Raw genomic sequence first — 16,905 nt, forward strand, 5'->3', positions numbered from 1 at the left:
ATCACAAAAGTTGCGATTATTTCGATGCACAATCAAATATGGTAGCAAGCGATAGTTGACAATTCATAAGCGCATTACCCTGAGAAATGTGAATAATGCAACACAATCTAAAACTTTCTATAATTGACATTTTGGCTTTGGAATTATTAATTTTATTCATTTATCTTTGCACTTTAAATGGCAAAAACATTTGCTGTTTCAACCTTAATGTAGGTTATTGTCAGTGTTTTACTGATGTAAAATGTTTACAGTGGGTTTTGAGCCTTGAAAGTTTTAGATTTTATGTATAATGAATATTAATTCATTTTAAAAATAGCAACATGTTTAAAAGGTTTTAAATAAACAGTGGCATAGTGCAGCATACTTTGATTATGCTTGGTCTTTCTTTGATGCTGTTAAAACCCTCACATCAAACCTGTAGCTGTTTTATGAAATAGTAGTAAATCAGAAAAATCGCAATTTGATTTTTTCTCCAAATCGTGCAGCACTAGTTGTGTGAATGACACTGAGCTTCTTCTTTATTTGTATGTTTCTCTGCTTATGGAAAAGCTGTTTTTATATGTCTTTTATATGTCTTATTGCTGTTTTGGTTGTGTTTTTGTTTGTGTATAACAAAGCTACATTGTGATGTTAATACCTCACTATAAATTAATGAAATATGACAGTTTACCAAAAAAATAAATAAATAAAAAATGAAATATCTTGTACAGATTCTATTTAAAGGGGTAGTCCAGAGTGTATTTTTAAGGATTGGTTTTGTTTATATTAGGGCTTGACATTATCTTTATATCACCAGCCACTGTGGCTAGTAGTTTTCAACATTACTAGCCACTCGTAGGACTATGGGTGCACGAGCGTCGCTTTTTTGTCCAGTCTGTTTCTAAATGAACCTATTACACCAGTTGCATTTCCAGGCATGGAATGCTTTGTGCAAAGAAACGGTAGTGTGTGTGCTTTTAAACACTCGCATGCTTCACATCAGCTGTGCACGCGACACTGAATAATGGAACTATTTCTTCTTTGAAGAGTTTTTAGTCGAATCCAGCACTGAGCTGAAAGAGATTCTGGAAGGTGTCCTTTGTCAAATGCTAGCTATATCTTTTTTATAATTCTCTGGAGCAAAATTAAAATTAAATTGTAAGCACATCTCTCTTTGTGTCGTGATCTTTGGAAGCCCAAATACAAAAACAGAAGGAACTCTGTGGAAAAGCAGCATTTGGATGGCATTTTAGCTTTCTCAGCTAAAACATTACATTCGATTATTCGATGCGCGTAACCTGAAGGGTTTATGACATATGTAACCCGGATGTATTTTTTTGTACTACCCAAAGTTCATTCGCTGTAGGTTTTGCTAAGCTAACTCTGTAAAAGCCAATGTCTCCCTTTGCATTGAACTTTAAGCATATTACATTCAGAAGTGTTGTTTATTTTCACACATCCACATTACACATCAACTAAAGTTTAAAATATGATATCATAATGGACCACCCCTTCAAATAATTCTGGCAAACATAGCTTCCAGTTTTTTTCATCGTAAATTTTATGGATTTTAGTTTACAGTATTGTCATTTATGATGAAAGCACAGTAGCGCCTCTGTGTCAGATAATACTGGCAACTTAAACCAAGCTAATCCAGCCTGCTTTTCTTTCTCACTTTTCCGCAGACCTCAACGTGTGAGAAGTGAAGTTTTGCTGTCAGGCGGTAGACAGAACGACGGAAATGCCAACTCAGCTATCCTTTTCCCCCTTCAGCATTGTCCTAACAAGAGCTCAGGGTTAGGAGGCTTGAGTGACACAGTCAAGAACCAGAGCGGGCATCATGCCAGCATGAATCTCCCTCAGACTGACCAGAGACACGGCTAGGATGGAGCTACAGCATGGTGCTTCAACACTGATCTGAGCAGACAGACATTAAAGCCTAAGTCAGCATCGAACTAGAGCAGACTTTATGGGAAATAAGGTGAGAGAGAGAGAGAGAGAGAGAGACGATCTGAAAAGAATGTGAATGTCTGAGCTGGGAGAATATTGGTTAATTGGTTTAAAAGTAGGACCCTATGATTTTAACAATATGAAAATGGTGACCGAATCTTGAAATCCAGTCATAAATATGTTATTTACTGTTACAGTGCAAACATTAACTTTACCATGAAGTATCAACAACATCAACAACAAATATATCTAAGCATGCCTGGCAATCATGACAAATGTGTTAAAAGTATATAATAATAACAAAAAAGTATATAATAAAAAGTTTGTACTCAATTCATGATTATAATTGTTGATGTGATGCTTTAATATGATACAATTGTTTTGTTTTGGGAACATATCCAAATTCAAGTCATTGTTCACAAAAACCTTTCTCTCAGATCTCGAATTTCATTCTTTCAAAGCATGCCACATCACTTTATACACTCGTCTTCATGTGCTACATTTGAATAAATGCAAACTTGAATAATATGTTAGACAGTGCTGCTTTGGTCATTATTATTCTGAAGTTTAATGAAAAGTGCAATGTGAACGTATTTAAAAGCACAAACACTGTAGATGTGTTTCCATTAAAGGGATAGTTCATCCAAAAAAATGTTAATTTCCTCACCATTTATTAAGTATTAAATCTTTTTTATTTCTTCTGTTGAACACTAACACAAAAAGATAATTCGAAAAATGCTTGTTGATAACACACTGACTTCTTCCCCAATATACTTTAAGCTAAATCACAACACTAACCGTTGTAAAGTGATATTGAACCAAATCAGGACGAAATGCTCATTTGGAAGAAAGCTTTGCAGAAAATTTTGCTTTAGGTATAAATACTTTAAACTAGCAGTATAGTGATTATGAATTAGGTGGGTGTGGCTCTGGGGCTCCACCTTCTTTGGCCTGAGAATGTCTTCTAGTTTATTTCCTCTCTTTTCTGATTAAAAACAATCACTGAAAAATCCCAGTAGAAATTAAAGTGTATATTGAAATTCTGGATATTTGGAAATTTTTTGTAAGATTTTACCAATATATATATATATATATATATATATATATATATATATATATATATATATATATATATGTGTGTGTGTGTGTGTGTGTGTGTGTGTGTGTGTGTGTGTGTGTGTGTGTGTGTGTGTGTGTGTGTGTAAAAGTATAACATAGTCTTAACAAATCTTCACCTTAGAATTATAAGGTTCTATCTGACATTTTTGCCAAATTGAGTTATTCACATATTCTTATTAAATGACAAATTATTTACATCATGTATTGTTTTTAAAAGTTGTTTACATTTTACGACTTTTTATTTAAAAAACAAAAAAGGTACAAAGTCCACAAAGTCAAACACGAGCTTGGCTCTAGAAGCCAATCAGCATTTCAAATGCACACACAAGGAACAATCAAGATCAGCTTTCTTTGTCATTTTGCCCGATTGCTCCACTGACAGCAGGAAAGACCAGAAAGAAACACAAAACCAGAGTCGACTAAATAATGCTGCACCACACAAAATTAAGATGAAACCTGAAACTGAAAAAGCGTGTAAATGTGATGATTTAGAAGCATTTGACATTGACATGAAATGTTAAATTTTACATTATAAAAATATATATAAAAATATTAAAATATATTAAATGTAAAATATATTTTTATTTGTGTTTTCATTTGCTCATTGTGTTTCATTTGCTAATATTTAATAAATATTAACTTATTAATTGCATAAAATTAACATCTGCACTGGACAAAATATTTAGTACAGCCTTATATGCTTCATTTGAACAAGAAAAATATTAATCTTAAAACATTAAATAAATGTTATAGAAAGCAAACATTTAACTTTCTCCAGCATCAACATATTGTTACAACACCAATTTAGATTTTTGTGATTGTCTTTCTTGAAACGTAAAGCTTCAATTAATGATCTGCCAGATAGAACCTTATAATTCCAAGCGGAAAATGACTTTTTAGAATCAGAAGGTTTTATCTGCATTTGCCCTGTTTGTTTTACTACAATTTATAAATGTATGAGAATTTTGATCATTTACATATAGAGTATATTTAAAATCTCTGCCATGTTAATGCATGAAATAGAACTGTTACACACATATTGTTTGTTAAATGGGATGCAAAAACTTTGAAGTTCAATATCCCAAAATCATTTAGAACACAGATATAGGGCTCTATTTTGACGATCCATGTGCAAAGTTCAAAGAACAGGGCGCAAATGTATTCAGGGCGTGTCAGAATCCACTTTTGCTAATATAAGGATGGGAAAATCCTTTTTGCCCTGTGTCGCATGGTCTTAAAGGGGTGAGCTTATTTTCTTAATGAGTTAAAGGTGTGTTTGGAGAATAAACCAATCAGAGTCTCATCTCCCATTCCCTTTAAGAGCCATTGCACATTTGGTATTTACATGACGACTTTGTAAGTGGAAAAACTGAGCATTTCACTAGCAAGAAAACAGTTAAACAGAGCATCTGCAGCGCAAGAATGAGAGATAAGCCTTCTCATTATCTACTTTCACTTTCGCTCTTGTGGATAGGGAAACATTGTTCGCACAGACATCAATTAGCCTATAAATAATTAAGCGAAAAGATTTGTTTCAAAACTATTTCAATAGAGAAAACTAAATTCAGTTCTAATTTCCAGCAAAAAAATAAATGAACAATAATAACGAAGTGTGGTCAAAAAACGTATATACAGTAAACATGCTGTGCCCCATATGGTCTAAAACCTGACAGGTGGGCAAATCTTAGCTTGTTTTTAATAAAACAAATATAAATGTGGATACAATAAATAATACTGCTAATAATAATAACATTATATAAAAGCAAATTGTTATGAATAAACTGAAAAAGCCCCAGAGATGAAGAAGGCATGAAAGTATGGTTTTTATATTTATGTAGGCTAGAAAATAATATGTTTTGTAATATTTTAATCCTTTATATTTCTATCCTTTATATATTCTTATTATATCCTACATATATATATATCCTTAATATTTTAATTATTTTTAATATGTAAAGATATTTGCCTATTGCTCTACATCTTGTGTGTATTAAGTATTGTGTAAGCGAGGCGCACAACTAACGCGCTCTGCGCTGGCCGATAGACTGGCTTTGTTGGTCAATTGAAAAATCTATTATAGTTTCTCAAAATAGCAACGTGCCAGCAATACATCTCAACACGCCTCCCTTTTTAGACCAGAACGCCTATGGGCACACATATGAGCACTAATGCATTTGCTATTTAAACAGTGTGGCGCAAAACGTCAAAACGACTCTTGCGCCTAGCTGAAACTAGCAAAAAGCTATTGCGTTGCGCCTTGCGCCACATTACGCCGGGTGTATGATAGAGCCCATAAGCTTTTAATTCCAAGGTGACAAAATGTAGTCATCCAGTCCTATCTTTTGATTGGAAACGAATGACAAATATTTGAGAACACAATCCTTGTGAAACCATTCTGGGAATTAATTTAACAAAATCATGATGACAGACACAGCCTCTGGCATATTAGAAAAACAAAACAACATTTGAAATGTTGAGTGTGCATTGGGATTGTTCCACTTACAGTCCAGTAAATTATATGATCTGTTGAGACAGAAACAATTAAGTTTTCTACTGTGCATGGAGAATTATTTGATAAAAGTGTTTCCAACGTAGTTTATCTGCATGTGTTCTTACTGTTTGGTCTAAAATCTCAAAATTCTGGCTTGCTTTAGATTTTTTTTTCATACTTAGCAGATTGTGACTAGTGCGTCTGCACACAGAACAGTGACTCTTCTGACCTTCCACTAAACTTCAAGACTGCCGCTCACTCTGTATTAATGAAAAACAAGCATTATCTTGGGAATCTAATCAGGCTGCTATTAAAGAGACGAGAGACTAATCGCTGTCCCCGTGCCCTCTGGATTCCTCAAGTTCCTGTGCTGCCAGCCTGAGAAGAAATTTCACAGCACTATAAAATGCAGAGGCGCTGCTGTCTGGCGCGGTTTCCACATCAATCATACACACATGCCAAGTAATGACTCCGCATCTGGAGCAGTCTCTCAGCCCAACACAATATGAGAAATTACAAATGACCTGCATTTTAAAAGACGCTTAAGGCAGGCTGGGTATGATTTAAAGTCAAGTAAATTTATGTTTGAGATTTGAGATGGAGACTGTCAACAATACTCAGGTAGACTCTGGCATTTAAATGATGCAAATGTGGTACTAAGGGACACAAAGAATGTCAAGAAAATATACACACACCATTAAAGCAGGAGCCTGAACCATAGATACAGTACAAGGCAGGGTGGATTAAAGCTTTCATGTTATTTAAACCAACATTTCGAACTCATCATCTAAAAATGCAGCACAAATTGAGAATCATCGTGTGAATTGTAGCTGCAGTTAGCTGTTTTTAGCAAACTGCTTCAAGTGTTGAGGTGATGTGCATTGTGAGAAGCACTTATTCTGTAGACCATTGTTGTAAATGACCATTTCAGTTATTGTCAGCTTAAACTACAGCAGTCTGGTCATTCTCCTCTGACCTCCTGCATCAATAAGGCATTTTTACCCACAGAAGCTCACATTATATTTTATTTATTTTTTAATTATTTGTAAACCCTAGACTGAATGAGAAACACAGTAGATCAGCGGTCTGGCACCAGCAACCACACTATGTTCAAAGTTACTTAAACCACCTCTCTGATACTCAGTCTGAACTTCAGCAGATTGTCTTGACAATGCCTAAATGCATTAAGTTGCTACCATCTGACCGGCTGATTAGATATTTGTGTACCACAAATGTGCCAAATAAATTGGAGAGTCAGTGTGCATAGTTATCTTAAAACACTCCACTTTATTGATAAATAGGCTCATTTTCAAGTCACCAAGAGTTGAGTTGAGATTTACCATTTTTGAGTTCATTCAGCCGATCTCTGGTGTGAAGAAAACACTTAGCTTGGCTTATCATAGATTACTGAATTGGATTAGACCAGGGGTGCCCAAACTTTTTTTATGAAGGGCCAAAATCCTAGCTTGATTGAGAGCTGTGGGCCTAAAGTAAACATCGCAAACTGTATTACATTAAGGTTATGTTATATATGTAAATATATGTTATTTTAACAAACTATTACAATAAAATCATAAAAAATCAAATTGTAAAACAATGGAGTTCAATGCCAAATACACTAGTCATGCTGATTCCGCCTTTGCCTTGATTTGTACGCCGTCTTCTGCTTTGTCCCCTATTTGTTAAATAACCGTATGTACATTTTTAAAAAAAAACTGATTTATTAACAACATTTAATTGAAACTCAACAAACAAACAAAGAAACAAACAAACAAACAAACAAGCAAACAAACAAATAAACAAACAAACGGTTACATTAAAATAGAAAGGTGAATCTCTTTTAAAGGCAGTGCCCAACCCTTCCCAATCACTTTCCCTCTGGCGAGCCAAATCAGAGGATTCAAAGGGTCAACTTTGGCCCAGGGGCTCTAGTTTGGGCATCACTGGATTAAACCATTCACGCCTCGCTCAAAACATTCAAGGGATATACAAGTAATCAAAGGACTGGACTGCCGTATCTTGTCTGCAGTAGGCACTATGCACTTACGCAGAAAATAGGTACCCGTAACTATGTAACAGCACTAATATTACTGTGCCTGCTGAAAGCCATTGGACTGCATCAAAGTTCCTTGATTAGTATGATGAATGAGAGTACAGCTCCTGGGAATTTTGACCTTCAAAATAGCAACTTATTATTTTTTATCTGTCTTAGTGTGCTCAAAAAGCTATTTTTTGAATCAACATGATTTAATTGTAGCACACATTGTGCATCTAAACAAATCAAGTAAACTTAAACTCTTTTGAATGTGTTATATGAACACAATACAAACTTGTAATTTCAACATGGGTTTAACAGGCCCGTGTAACTTCTTTGCAGCTAACTGAATTATAATATTTATGTTGTGTTTATCTGATTGAATGTAAATGAGCAATATTACACTTGTAGCAGTGCGATATGTATGTATATTGGCACTGGTGGGAGGAGTGCGTTGCGGCCTCGTGCCTTAGTGCCCCCACCAGTGCCGATATACCGCCATATCGCACTGCTACGAGTGTGATATTGCATTTATACAACAGTTTGACGGCATAATTGTGTATATAAAAAACAAAATCAAACATGGAGAGTCTCAAAAACCCTTTTGTATGAGGAACTACTTTCTTCTGGATTCGAATCATAAGCTGACAGTTAAACAGTTGAGCAAGCATCTTTTAAACTTTAGATCTGTAGTGTCTGCTTTTTGCGGGCTGTATGTGGGCGGAGTAATAAAGGGTAAAGAGGCTGTAGGAGTGCTGATATTGCAGAATATCGCACAGCTATCAGCCAATCAGATTTGAGAACCAGACAGAACTGCTGTATAAATATGTTTATCAACTCAACAAGATTCTTCCTTACAAGTTTCGGTCTTGTCTATGTATGGTTATTAAAATCTATTTTGTTGCTTCAATTAGATTTGTCTTATAGTTGGCAGAATTGAAGTGGTTAACTTGTAGCCAGCTCGCTGTGATTTCACCAAATTACCAATAGTGCCTCACATCCCCACAACATGATTCAAAATGTCTTTTGGCAGTTAAGTTAAATCATGGTGTGAGACAAAAACATTTATTTAATAAACATTTATTCCTTAACACAAATAAACATAAAATTATAACAATAGCATTTGTAAATATTTTTTAAATAATTTTTACTATTTCTGTGAAATAGTAACACAGAAGAAAACAATGTGTTTGTAAAAATACCAATTACAAAAAAAGATGTACTGACCATCAATGACCAAGCTTACTTGTTCTAGCACCCCGTTTAAAGGAAAAGTGTCATAACCTTTGGCTAGGAGAGCTTCTGTCCAGCTACAAATGTGCTTCTTCATTCAATAACTACTGTACATCAGTCTTGTTTAAGCTCATGCACCAATGATCATGACCCAGTAGCTTGTTTGAAGGGACCAGTGCAAAAATTAATCTCAATTATTAAATAATTGTCATTCATTTAAAACTAATCAGTAACTTGCAAAAGGAACTGCAAGTGCATTTTTGTTTTTGTCTCCAAGTTACTTTTTACATTTTTAAATATTTCCAAAATAATGCTTAACAGAGCAGGAAAGTTTTCACAATATGTCTGATAATATTTTTTTTCTTCTGGGGAAAGTCTTATTTGTTTCATTTCAGCTAGAATAAAAGCAGTTGTTAATTTTTTAAAAACAATTTTAAGGTCAAAATTATTAGCCCCTTTAAGCTATATTTTTTGATAGTCTACAGAACAAACCATCGTTTTACAATAACTTGCTTAATTACCCTAACCTGCCTAGTTAACCTAATTAACTGTTCAGCCTTTAAATGTCACTTTAGGTGCGTTTAGAAGTGTCTTGAAAAAATATAGTAAAATATTATTTACTGTCATCATGACAAAGATAAAAGAAGTCAGTTATTAGAAAAGAGTTATTAAAACTGTTATGTTTAGAAATGTATTGAAAAAAAATCTTCTCTTTGTTAAAAAGAAATTGGGGGGAAAAAAATAAAACGGGGCTAATAATTCTGACTTCAACTGTATGTGGAACACTCCAACTGCAGATTTCCAAAAGTTCAGTTTGTTAAGCTAAGCATGTGCAGTGACTCCTTCTTATGCAGTTTTATTGGTGGGTATGCAAACCAGCTTATAAATGCATACCACCACCTACTGTGATGGAGCCACACAGTAACTCACCAGAGAGTTGTCATATGAAGAGCTTAAATCTCATTGAAGTTATAATCTAATTCATTTTTTATTTCTTCATTTGGGTTCAAACAACTATAATGAATCATTTAACAGAACTAAACTCATTTACTTCTTTTCCATAAGACATTTTTGTATTTTGCAAATCGAGCAAGTGGCTTGTTGACTTTTTTGAGTGAGAATGATGCAACAACAGTCAAGCTTTATCAAAACACTATTTTGTTAATGGTCTAATCCAATTCAAAGATTTATGCTAAGCTAAAAGTAACACAGCCAGACTTGGAGATTGACTGAAAGAATTTAAAAAGAAATTATTTTTTTAGAATTTAGATGCAAATATCTGAAAGTGCTGTCTGAAATTTCTTCTAAAATGAGCATTTTCTCAGCCACCTGTGTGTAGGTCAAGAACGTTTTCCTTTATGGCAACAATAGGTGCTGAGAAAAATGGTAATTTAAGAAGAAAATTTTAGATTGCACTTACAGGTTTTTCCTTCTGATATCTTCAAATAATAAAACTCAACTGCAAAACCCAAGGGGAGTTGTAAATTTAGTCTATTTAAAAAAAAAAAAAAGTGGAAAATTCCTTTAAGACAAGATGGATGTATCTAAGAGTCTATCTTGTTCTTGTCTTCCATTTCAGTCAATCTGTTTGTGCCAATGGTAATTTCCCTCAGGACAGAGAACTGTGTGTATTTTGTGAGGTGGAGTCTCAGTAGGCCCAGATGTAGATTTTCTACTTTTGAAGCCTTGTGTACTGATCGCCCTCTGAGACAAGCCACTTTCCAAGGTGATGAATCTGTCCTCGGAGGACTGACGAATGGGAGAGAAACAGATGCCCTGCGTGTGGTGCTGCTTGATGCCCACACCTCCCCAATTCAATCAGGACGCACACTCAGTCCTGACCTTGAGCCAGACAGACAAACACTTACAGCACTCGCAGAGAGACAAAAATGACTTACGGCCTGTCTGAGCAAGTGTGTGGATGTTGTATATTTGCAAGACATTTTTTCGAAGAGGTACGTGTGTGTAAGAGAGAAAATTTGAGTGCTGGTCTGGGCAAACTTTTAATTCCCTATATAAAAAAAATATAGTCCTCATTAAAGATTAAGCCACATAAAAAGGAAACACTGCATTCAGGACTACGATAATAGGATGAGGACAAACATATATATATATATATATATATGGTAACACTTTACAATAAGGTTCATTAGTTAATGCATTTACTAACATGAACTAATTATTAACATCCAAGTCCATGCTTGTTAACATTAGTTAATGCACCATAAGTTAACATGAACTAACAATGAACTACTCTATTTTCATTAACTAAGTTTAACAGACATGAACAAATACAGTAGTAGATGTATTGTTCATTGTTTGTTCATGTTAGTAAATGCATTAATTAACATTACCTGATGAACCTTATTGTAAAGTGTGACCATATATATATACATATATATATATGACCATATATATATATACATATACATATACACATACACACACACACACACACACACACACACACACACACACTTTAATTTTCTTTTTTAGTTTAAGTAATTTAGGTAAATAAAATTATTTAATGTTTATTTGAAATAGTTTTTTTTCTATAATAACCCAATAATAATCTTTTAAATAAGAAAATAATTTCAGAATGATACTTCAATTGTGCATTATTTGATTCTCTTATTAAACAAACATGCTAAATTGCTCTTTTCCATTAATTAAAAATGAAAGCAAGACAATAATGCCAGTTCCAAATGGCATTATGTTGAGTAAATTATGCTTTATTTTTATTTTCAGCTAAACTATGCCTTTAAGGTCTCTCTGGTTTTTTTTAAGCCCTTCAGGCTAGCCAACACAGCAGATAATAACACACTGTCAGAGATCTGTCACAAACCACAGCATCACTTTCACTGAGAAACCCTCCTGAACTAAAACACCTGCTATTACACATGCCAGTTCACTGAGCACTGCTGTCTGCTGGATAATGTGAGCAGAGAACACAGAGTGTTGTACATCTACACATTTCACAAACATATTATTCACATCTCTTTCTTTAGTTTTCAGGGTTTGCTCCTGAGTTCACATATGGTAGGTGTTTCGAATCGATAAATATACAAGCAAAAGAAACTTACTGTGGAAATATGGATATACTAGGGATGCTCATATTAACCGATTAACCGTTAACCAAAAGGGTGCGTTTTTAACCGAATGATGGTATCAGTTAAATTATTATAAAATATTATTTTATGTATTTTTAAAGGTTGGCTGCATAAGTGGCCGATCACAGGCAACACGTTTGCGTTGAGAGGGGCATCTTTTGAATGGTTTACTAATGGCCACAAGTGTTTTGTGGCACCATGCGTGCGTCCCGTATTTGCTGTTATGCGCTGTGCGCTTGTAGTTTAAAAATAATCAACTCTAAGCGGAAAAAGTGTGTTACAACAGTCGCGTCTTTTTTTTCATTCTTTAACCAAATAAAAAGCGGGGTTTATGTTGATTAAATGCATATTTTCCGTGGAACAATTTGAGGTAGGCTGCTATTTTAAGTTGACAGAAAAAAAAAACATATGATTGGACAAACAGCATTATGTTTTTATTTAGTTTATTCTGTTTTTCTACGGTGTTGGAAACACTGCAAGTTCTGTTGTTCTGATATTCTGTATGCTGTTGTTCAAATTTTTAAATAAATCAGTATTTTAAAATGCAATATTTAATGTGTCAAAAACAAAATAGACACTTCAATTTTTTTTATTAAATAATAATTTTATATCAATCTGACCAGTTAACCGTAAAAATTCGGTTAATGATATAGTCCGTTGGCAAAATTAAACAAATTGAGCATCCTTAAGATGTACCATTTGTCTGTATTATATGAACAATCACTGAATTACTTTTTCATGTAACAAGAGTTTTATAATTCTAATTTTATAATTTTAAATTTTATAAACATTACATTTTATAAAAGAAGCATGATATAATTATTTTCATTTTTTTTCAAAAAATCTTAAAATACAGTTAAAAAACGAATAGTGTGTATTATCATTTCAAATGTGCTGATTTAGTTAACATTAGTTATTATTATTCTAAGAGTTGAAAATGTTGAGCTTAGTATTTTAAAGCAAATCATGATACATTTTTAGGATTACAGTATTTACTTAAGGTATATTTTTGGTAACAGTCTGTCAATTGCAATAATTTGTGGTTATGAAAGTTTTCATCAGTTTAAGATCAAACAAATAACAATAAAATTGAAAAAAAAGATCCCCAAATTTTAGTGTAGTGACACTGAATCTTAAAGTTGCAGTACAGGATCTGCCAAATTACTACCATAAGCTTTGAATACATAGTCCCTCCCCTGCCGTCCAATGCCACGCCTCCTAAAATCACAAATGTGTTTTTGGGGCATGAAAAATGTGCAGAACTGGTGGTCCTCCACGAACATGGTTGAGAAACACTGCACTAGATCATGTTATAAAACTTTATAGTACTTTATAAATGTACAATTCCAAATGAAAAACTGTATTATATCCAGCATTACATTCTATTTTTTTCTGTTGTGTAGCAAGCAAAACTTGTCATAATGTGCAATATTTCATGCATGCAAGAATCTGGTCTTACTCTCTCACATGCTTTATCAGACATACTGTGAACATTTTCTTGCGCTGTTAAACATAATTTGGGAAATATAATATTTTAAAAAGAAAAACAATACAAACAATAATATATATATATATATATATATATATATATATATATATATATATATATATATATATATATATATATATATATATATATATTAGTAATTTTGTGAAACAAAACTCTAGACATAGCACAAATTAAATACATAAAGTAAAAATGTTTCTTTGCTTAGATAACATTGTTAAAAGAGCACGTCATCTCATCTGTCCCTTAGTCTAATTACCAAGTTCAATCAGAATAAGTGATGAGGGCTGAAGCTCCCCTGTCAGTTGTTTTTCAGGTTCAGCAGCTAATTAACAGCATAACGAACCGGATGCCAATAAAAGGAGCAAACAAACTCAGAAACACTCACCTTTCCATTGGTTCCAAAGCAGGAGAGGACAGAGAGAGTTTACTGCACAGCTTTTGTACGTCCAGCAAAGTCCTCATCGGTGTCGACTGTGGAACAAAACGCATAAGAAATCAATCAATAAATCTACAAACAGAATTCATTTTTATGGCAACATTAATGTAACTTTTAGATACTGCAAATGTCCTACAACGTTAATTTTATTACAAAGAGCATGAGAACGTCTTACGTCTCATTGCACTTTTGCAGTGTCGACGAGGCAGATATATTTAGAAGACTTCCCATTTTCATCTATATGTTAATGCAAGCATGAGCAGCAGAATCGCAGTTTGAAATATTATGTGCCAAGCGGGGCATGAAATTGAGCCAGACAAACAAACAAAGGATTTTACCTCTCGTGTGTCTGCTGTGTCTAATAATAAAAGGTGTGCTTGACAAGGTGAGAAAAATCGGGTTGTGGTAAAAGGGACTGCATTTTCCAGTCAACACACACACAAAAAAGAAGCTGCGTTAGATCAGTGTGACAACAGAGGGAGAAAATTGAAAAATTATATTTACAATAAACATAGAAGGCCAAACTACTTTGTAAAATACTTATATAATCTCCAGAGACTAATCTTTAGTGCAAACTGAGAATGAAATGGAGAGGAAATAAGTGTCACATTTATTTGTAATAGAAACACATGCACTTCCTTATGGATTATACTGTGAATTGTTTGACTGAGATTGCTAATATATATTTGTTTACATATTGTTGACAACAGAAGCACTTAATTCACTTCACTGAACGTCATCTATTTGAAAGGACACCATATATTGTATTCTGCCTATGTATTTCAGGTTAACTATATTTATATTGCTATACAACAAACAAGTGGGAGGCACATATGCAAACTGTTGTAATTCCTACAGCGTTTACCTGATTTGGATGTAAATACCCTCAAATTAAAGCTGACAGTCTGCAGTTAAAGCACACCTTGTTTGTTTCCTTTCAAATCCATTGTGCTGGTGTATAGAGCCAAGAATGTTAGAACTGTGTTGATGTCCCAATATTTATGGACCAGACTGTATATGAATGGAATATTTACTTCTCAAGTGAGTCACATGAAACTGTCAAGTGTCATATAATAATAACCCAAGTATTTAAATCAACTGGGGTAAAAGTCACATAATTACATGTATAACAAACATTTTACTAACAATTAGGCATTCACTCATAATACATAAATACAAGTTTTTGTCTTTATTTTTGGCAGAATCAGTTTTTCCACAAATAAATTGGTCACACTTTGTTTTGATGTTCAGTTTGTTGAATTTAAGTTACATTGCATCTACATAGCAACTAATCCTCATTAGATTATAAGTAGACTGTTAGGTTGGGGTTAGGGTTGGGGTGTGTTAGGGTTAGTTTAAGTTGACATGTACTTGCACAGTTTCTTATAGTCAGTTAAATGTCTGTTTAGCAGTAATATCAACAGATATAAAGCAGACAGTCTACTAATACTCAAGAGGACCATCCAAATAAAGCGTTACCAATACATTTAAGCAGCAACTGTTTTCAGTGGTGATAATAGGAATAAATGTTTCCTGAGTTTCAAATCTGAGTTATGGTAAAACTAAATAAGGCTGACAAAATAATATTAAAATCACCAGGTACAATCTAAACATTCTGAGTGTTAACATGATTTAAATGCAAGAAAATCACTTACTAACTTTTCTGTTTAATGTTATGTCCAAACATATATTTCTAACACCTAAAATCATAAAAAGGCTTAAAACAAAATATGGGATAAACTTTACAGCTTAAATAATAAGCTATTTTTAACATAAGAATTCATATTTCAATTGAATTTAAAGTGTTATTAACTATTTGTTTAATTTTTATACTTTTAGAATTCCTCATTCACTTCCATTGTAACTGGCTCAAACTTTTGTTTTGTTTCTTTAATATTCTATAAAAATACTTTTGACATAATAGTGATGTTGTCTTAGGTAGATTGATTTTCTCCCTCACTTACTACAACATTTCATGAGTTTTATTGTGCCAATACAGTATATTTACAGTGTAAGGGTTAGAAACAGCATGCTAGCAACATACTGTACATGAACATCCCATCTCTGTGCTAAATGCTGCCAGTAACAATAAAACATGCTAGCACTGTGCTACTCATGCTAGAAATGCACTACATACAGTACAGACCAAAAGTTTGGACACACCTTCTCATTCAAATAGTTTTCTTTATTTTCATGACTATGGAAATTGAAGATTTACAGTGAAGGCATCAAAACTATGAATTAACACATGTGTAATTATAAACAAAATTATAAAAAAAAAAGAGTGTGAAACAACAGAAAATAAGTCCTTTCATAGGTTCTTCAAAGTAGCCACCTTTTGCTTTGATTACTGCTTTGCACACTCTTGGCATTCTCTTGATGAATTTCAAGAGGTAGTCACCTGAAATGGTCTTCCAACAGTCTTGAAGGAGTTCCCAGAGATGCTTAGCACTTTTTGGCTCTTTTGCCTTCACTCTGCGGTCCAGCTCATCCCAAACCATCTTGATTGGGTTCAGGTTCGGTGACTGTGAAGGCCAGGTCATCTAGCACAGCACCCCATCATTCTCCTTGGTTAAATAGCCCTTACACAGCCTGGAGGTTGGTTGGGGGTCATTGTCCTGTTGAAAAATAAATGATGGTCCAACTAAATGCAAACAGGATGCTGTGGTAGCCATGCTGGTTTAGTATGTCTTCAATTTTGAACAAATCCCCACAGTGTTACCAGCAAAGCACCCTCACACCATCACACATCCTTCTCCATGCTTCATGGTGGGAACCAGGCATGTAGAGTCCATCCGTTCACCTTTTCTGCGTTGCACAAAGACACGGTGGTTGGAACCATAGATCTCAAATTTGGACTCAATCAGACCAAAGCACATTTTCACTGGTCTAATGTTCATTCCTTGTGTTCTTTAGCCCAAACAAGTCTCTTTTGCTTGTTGCTTGTCCTTGGCAGGGGCTTCCTAGCAGATATTTTACCATCAAAACTAGATTTACAGTCGCCTCAGTTGTTCTAGAGATTTGTCTGCTGCTAGAACTCTG

General features: G+C 33.9%; 1 protein-coding gene across 2 annotated transcripts in view; it reads right to left on the minus strand.

Moving 5' to 3' along the window:
- Positions 1 to 16,905, minus strand: part of zbtb47b (zinc finger and BTB domain containing 47b) — a 57,866-nt gene that overhangs the window by 31,390 nt on the left and 9,571 nt on the right. For both annotated transcript variants that reach the window (XM_087309472.1, XM_087309473.1), the window contains exon 2: positions 13,813 to 13,898. The gene's annotated coding sequence lies outside the window, so the exon portion shown is untranslated. The remainder of the gene's footprint in view (positions 1 to 13,812; positions 13,899 to 16,905) is intronic.

The sequence above is a fragment of the Danio rerio genome, chromosome 24 (genome assembly GCF_052040795.2).
Source record: "Danio rerio strain M-AB ecotype USA chromosome 24, GRCz13ab, whole genome shotgun sequence".
NCBI classification, from domain to species: Eukaryota; Metazoa; Chordata; class Actinopteri; order Cypriniformes; family Danionidae; genus Danio; species Danio rerio.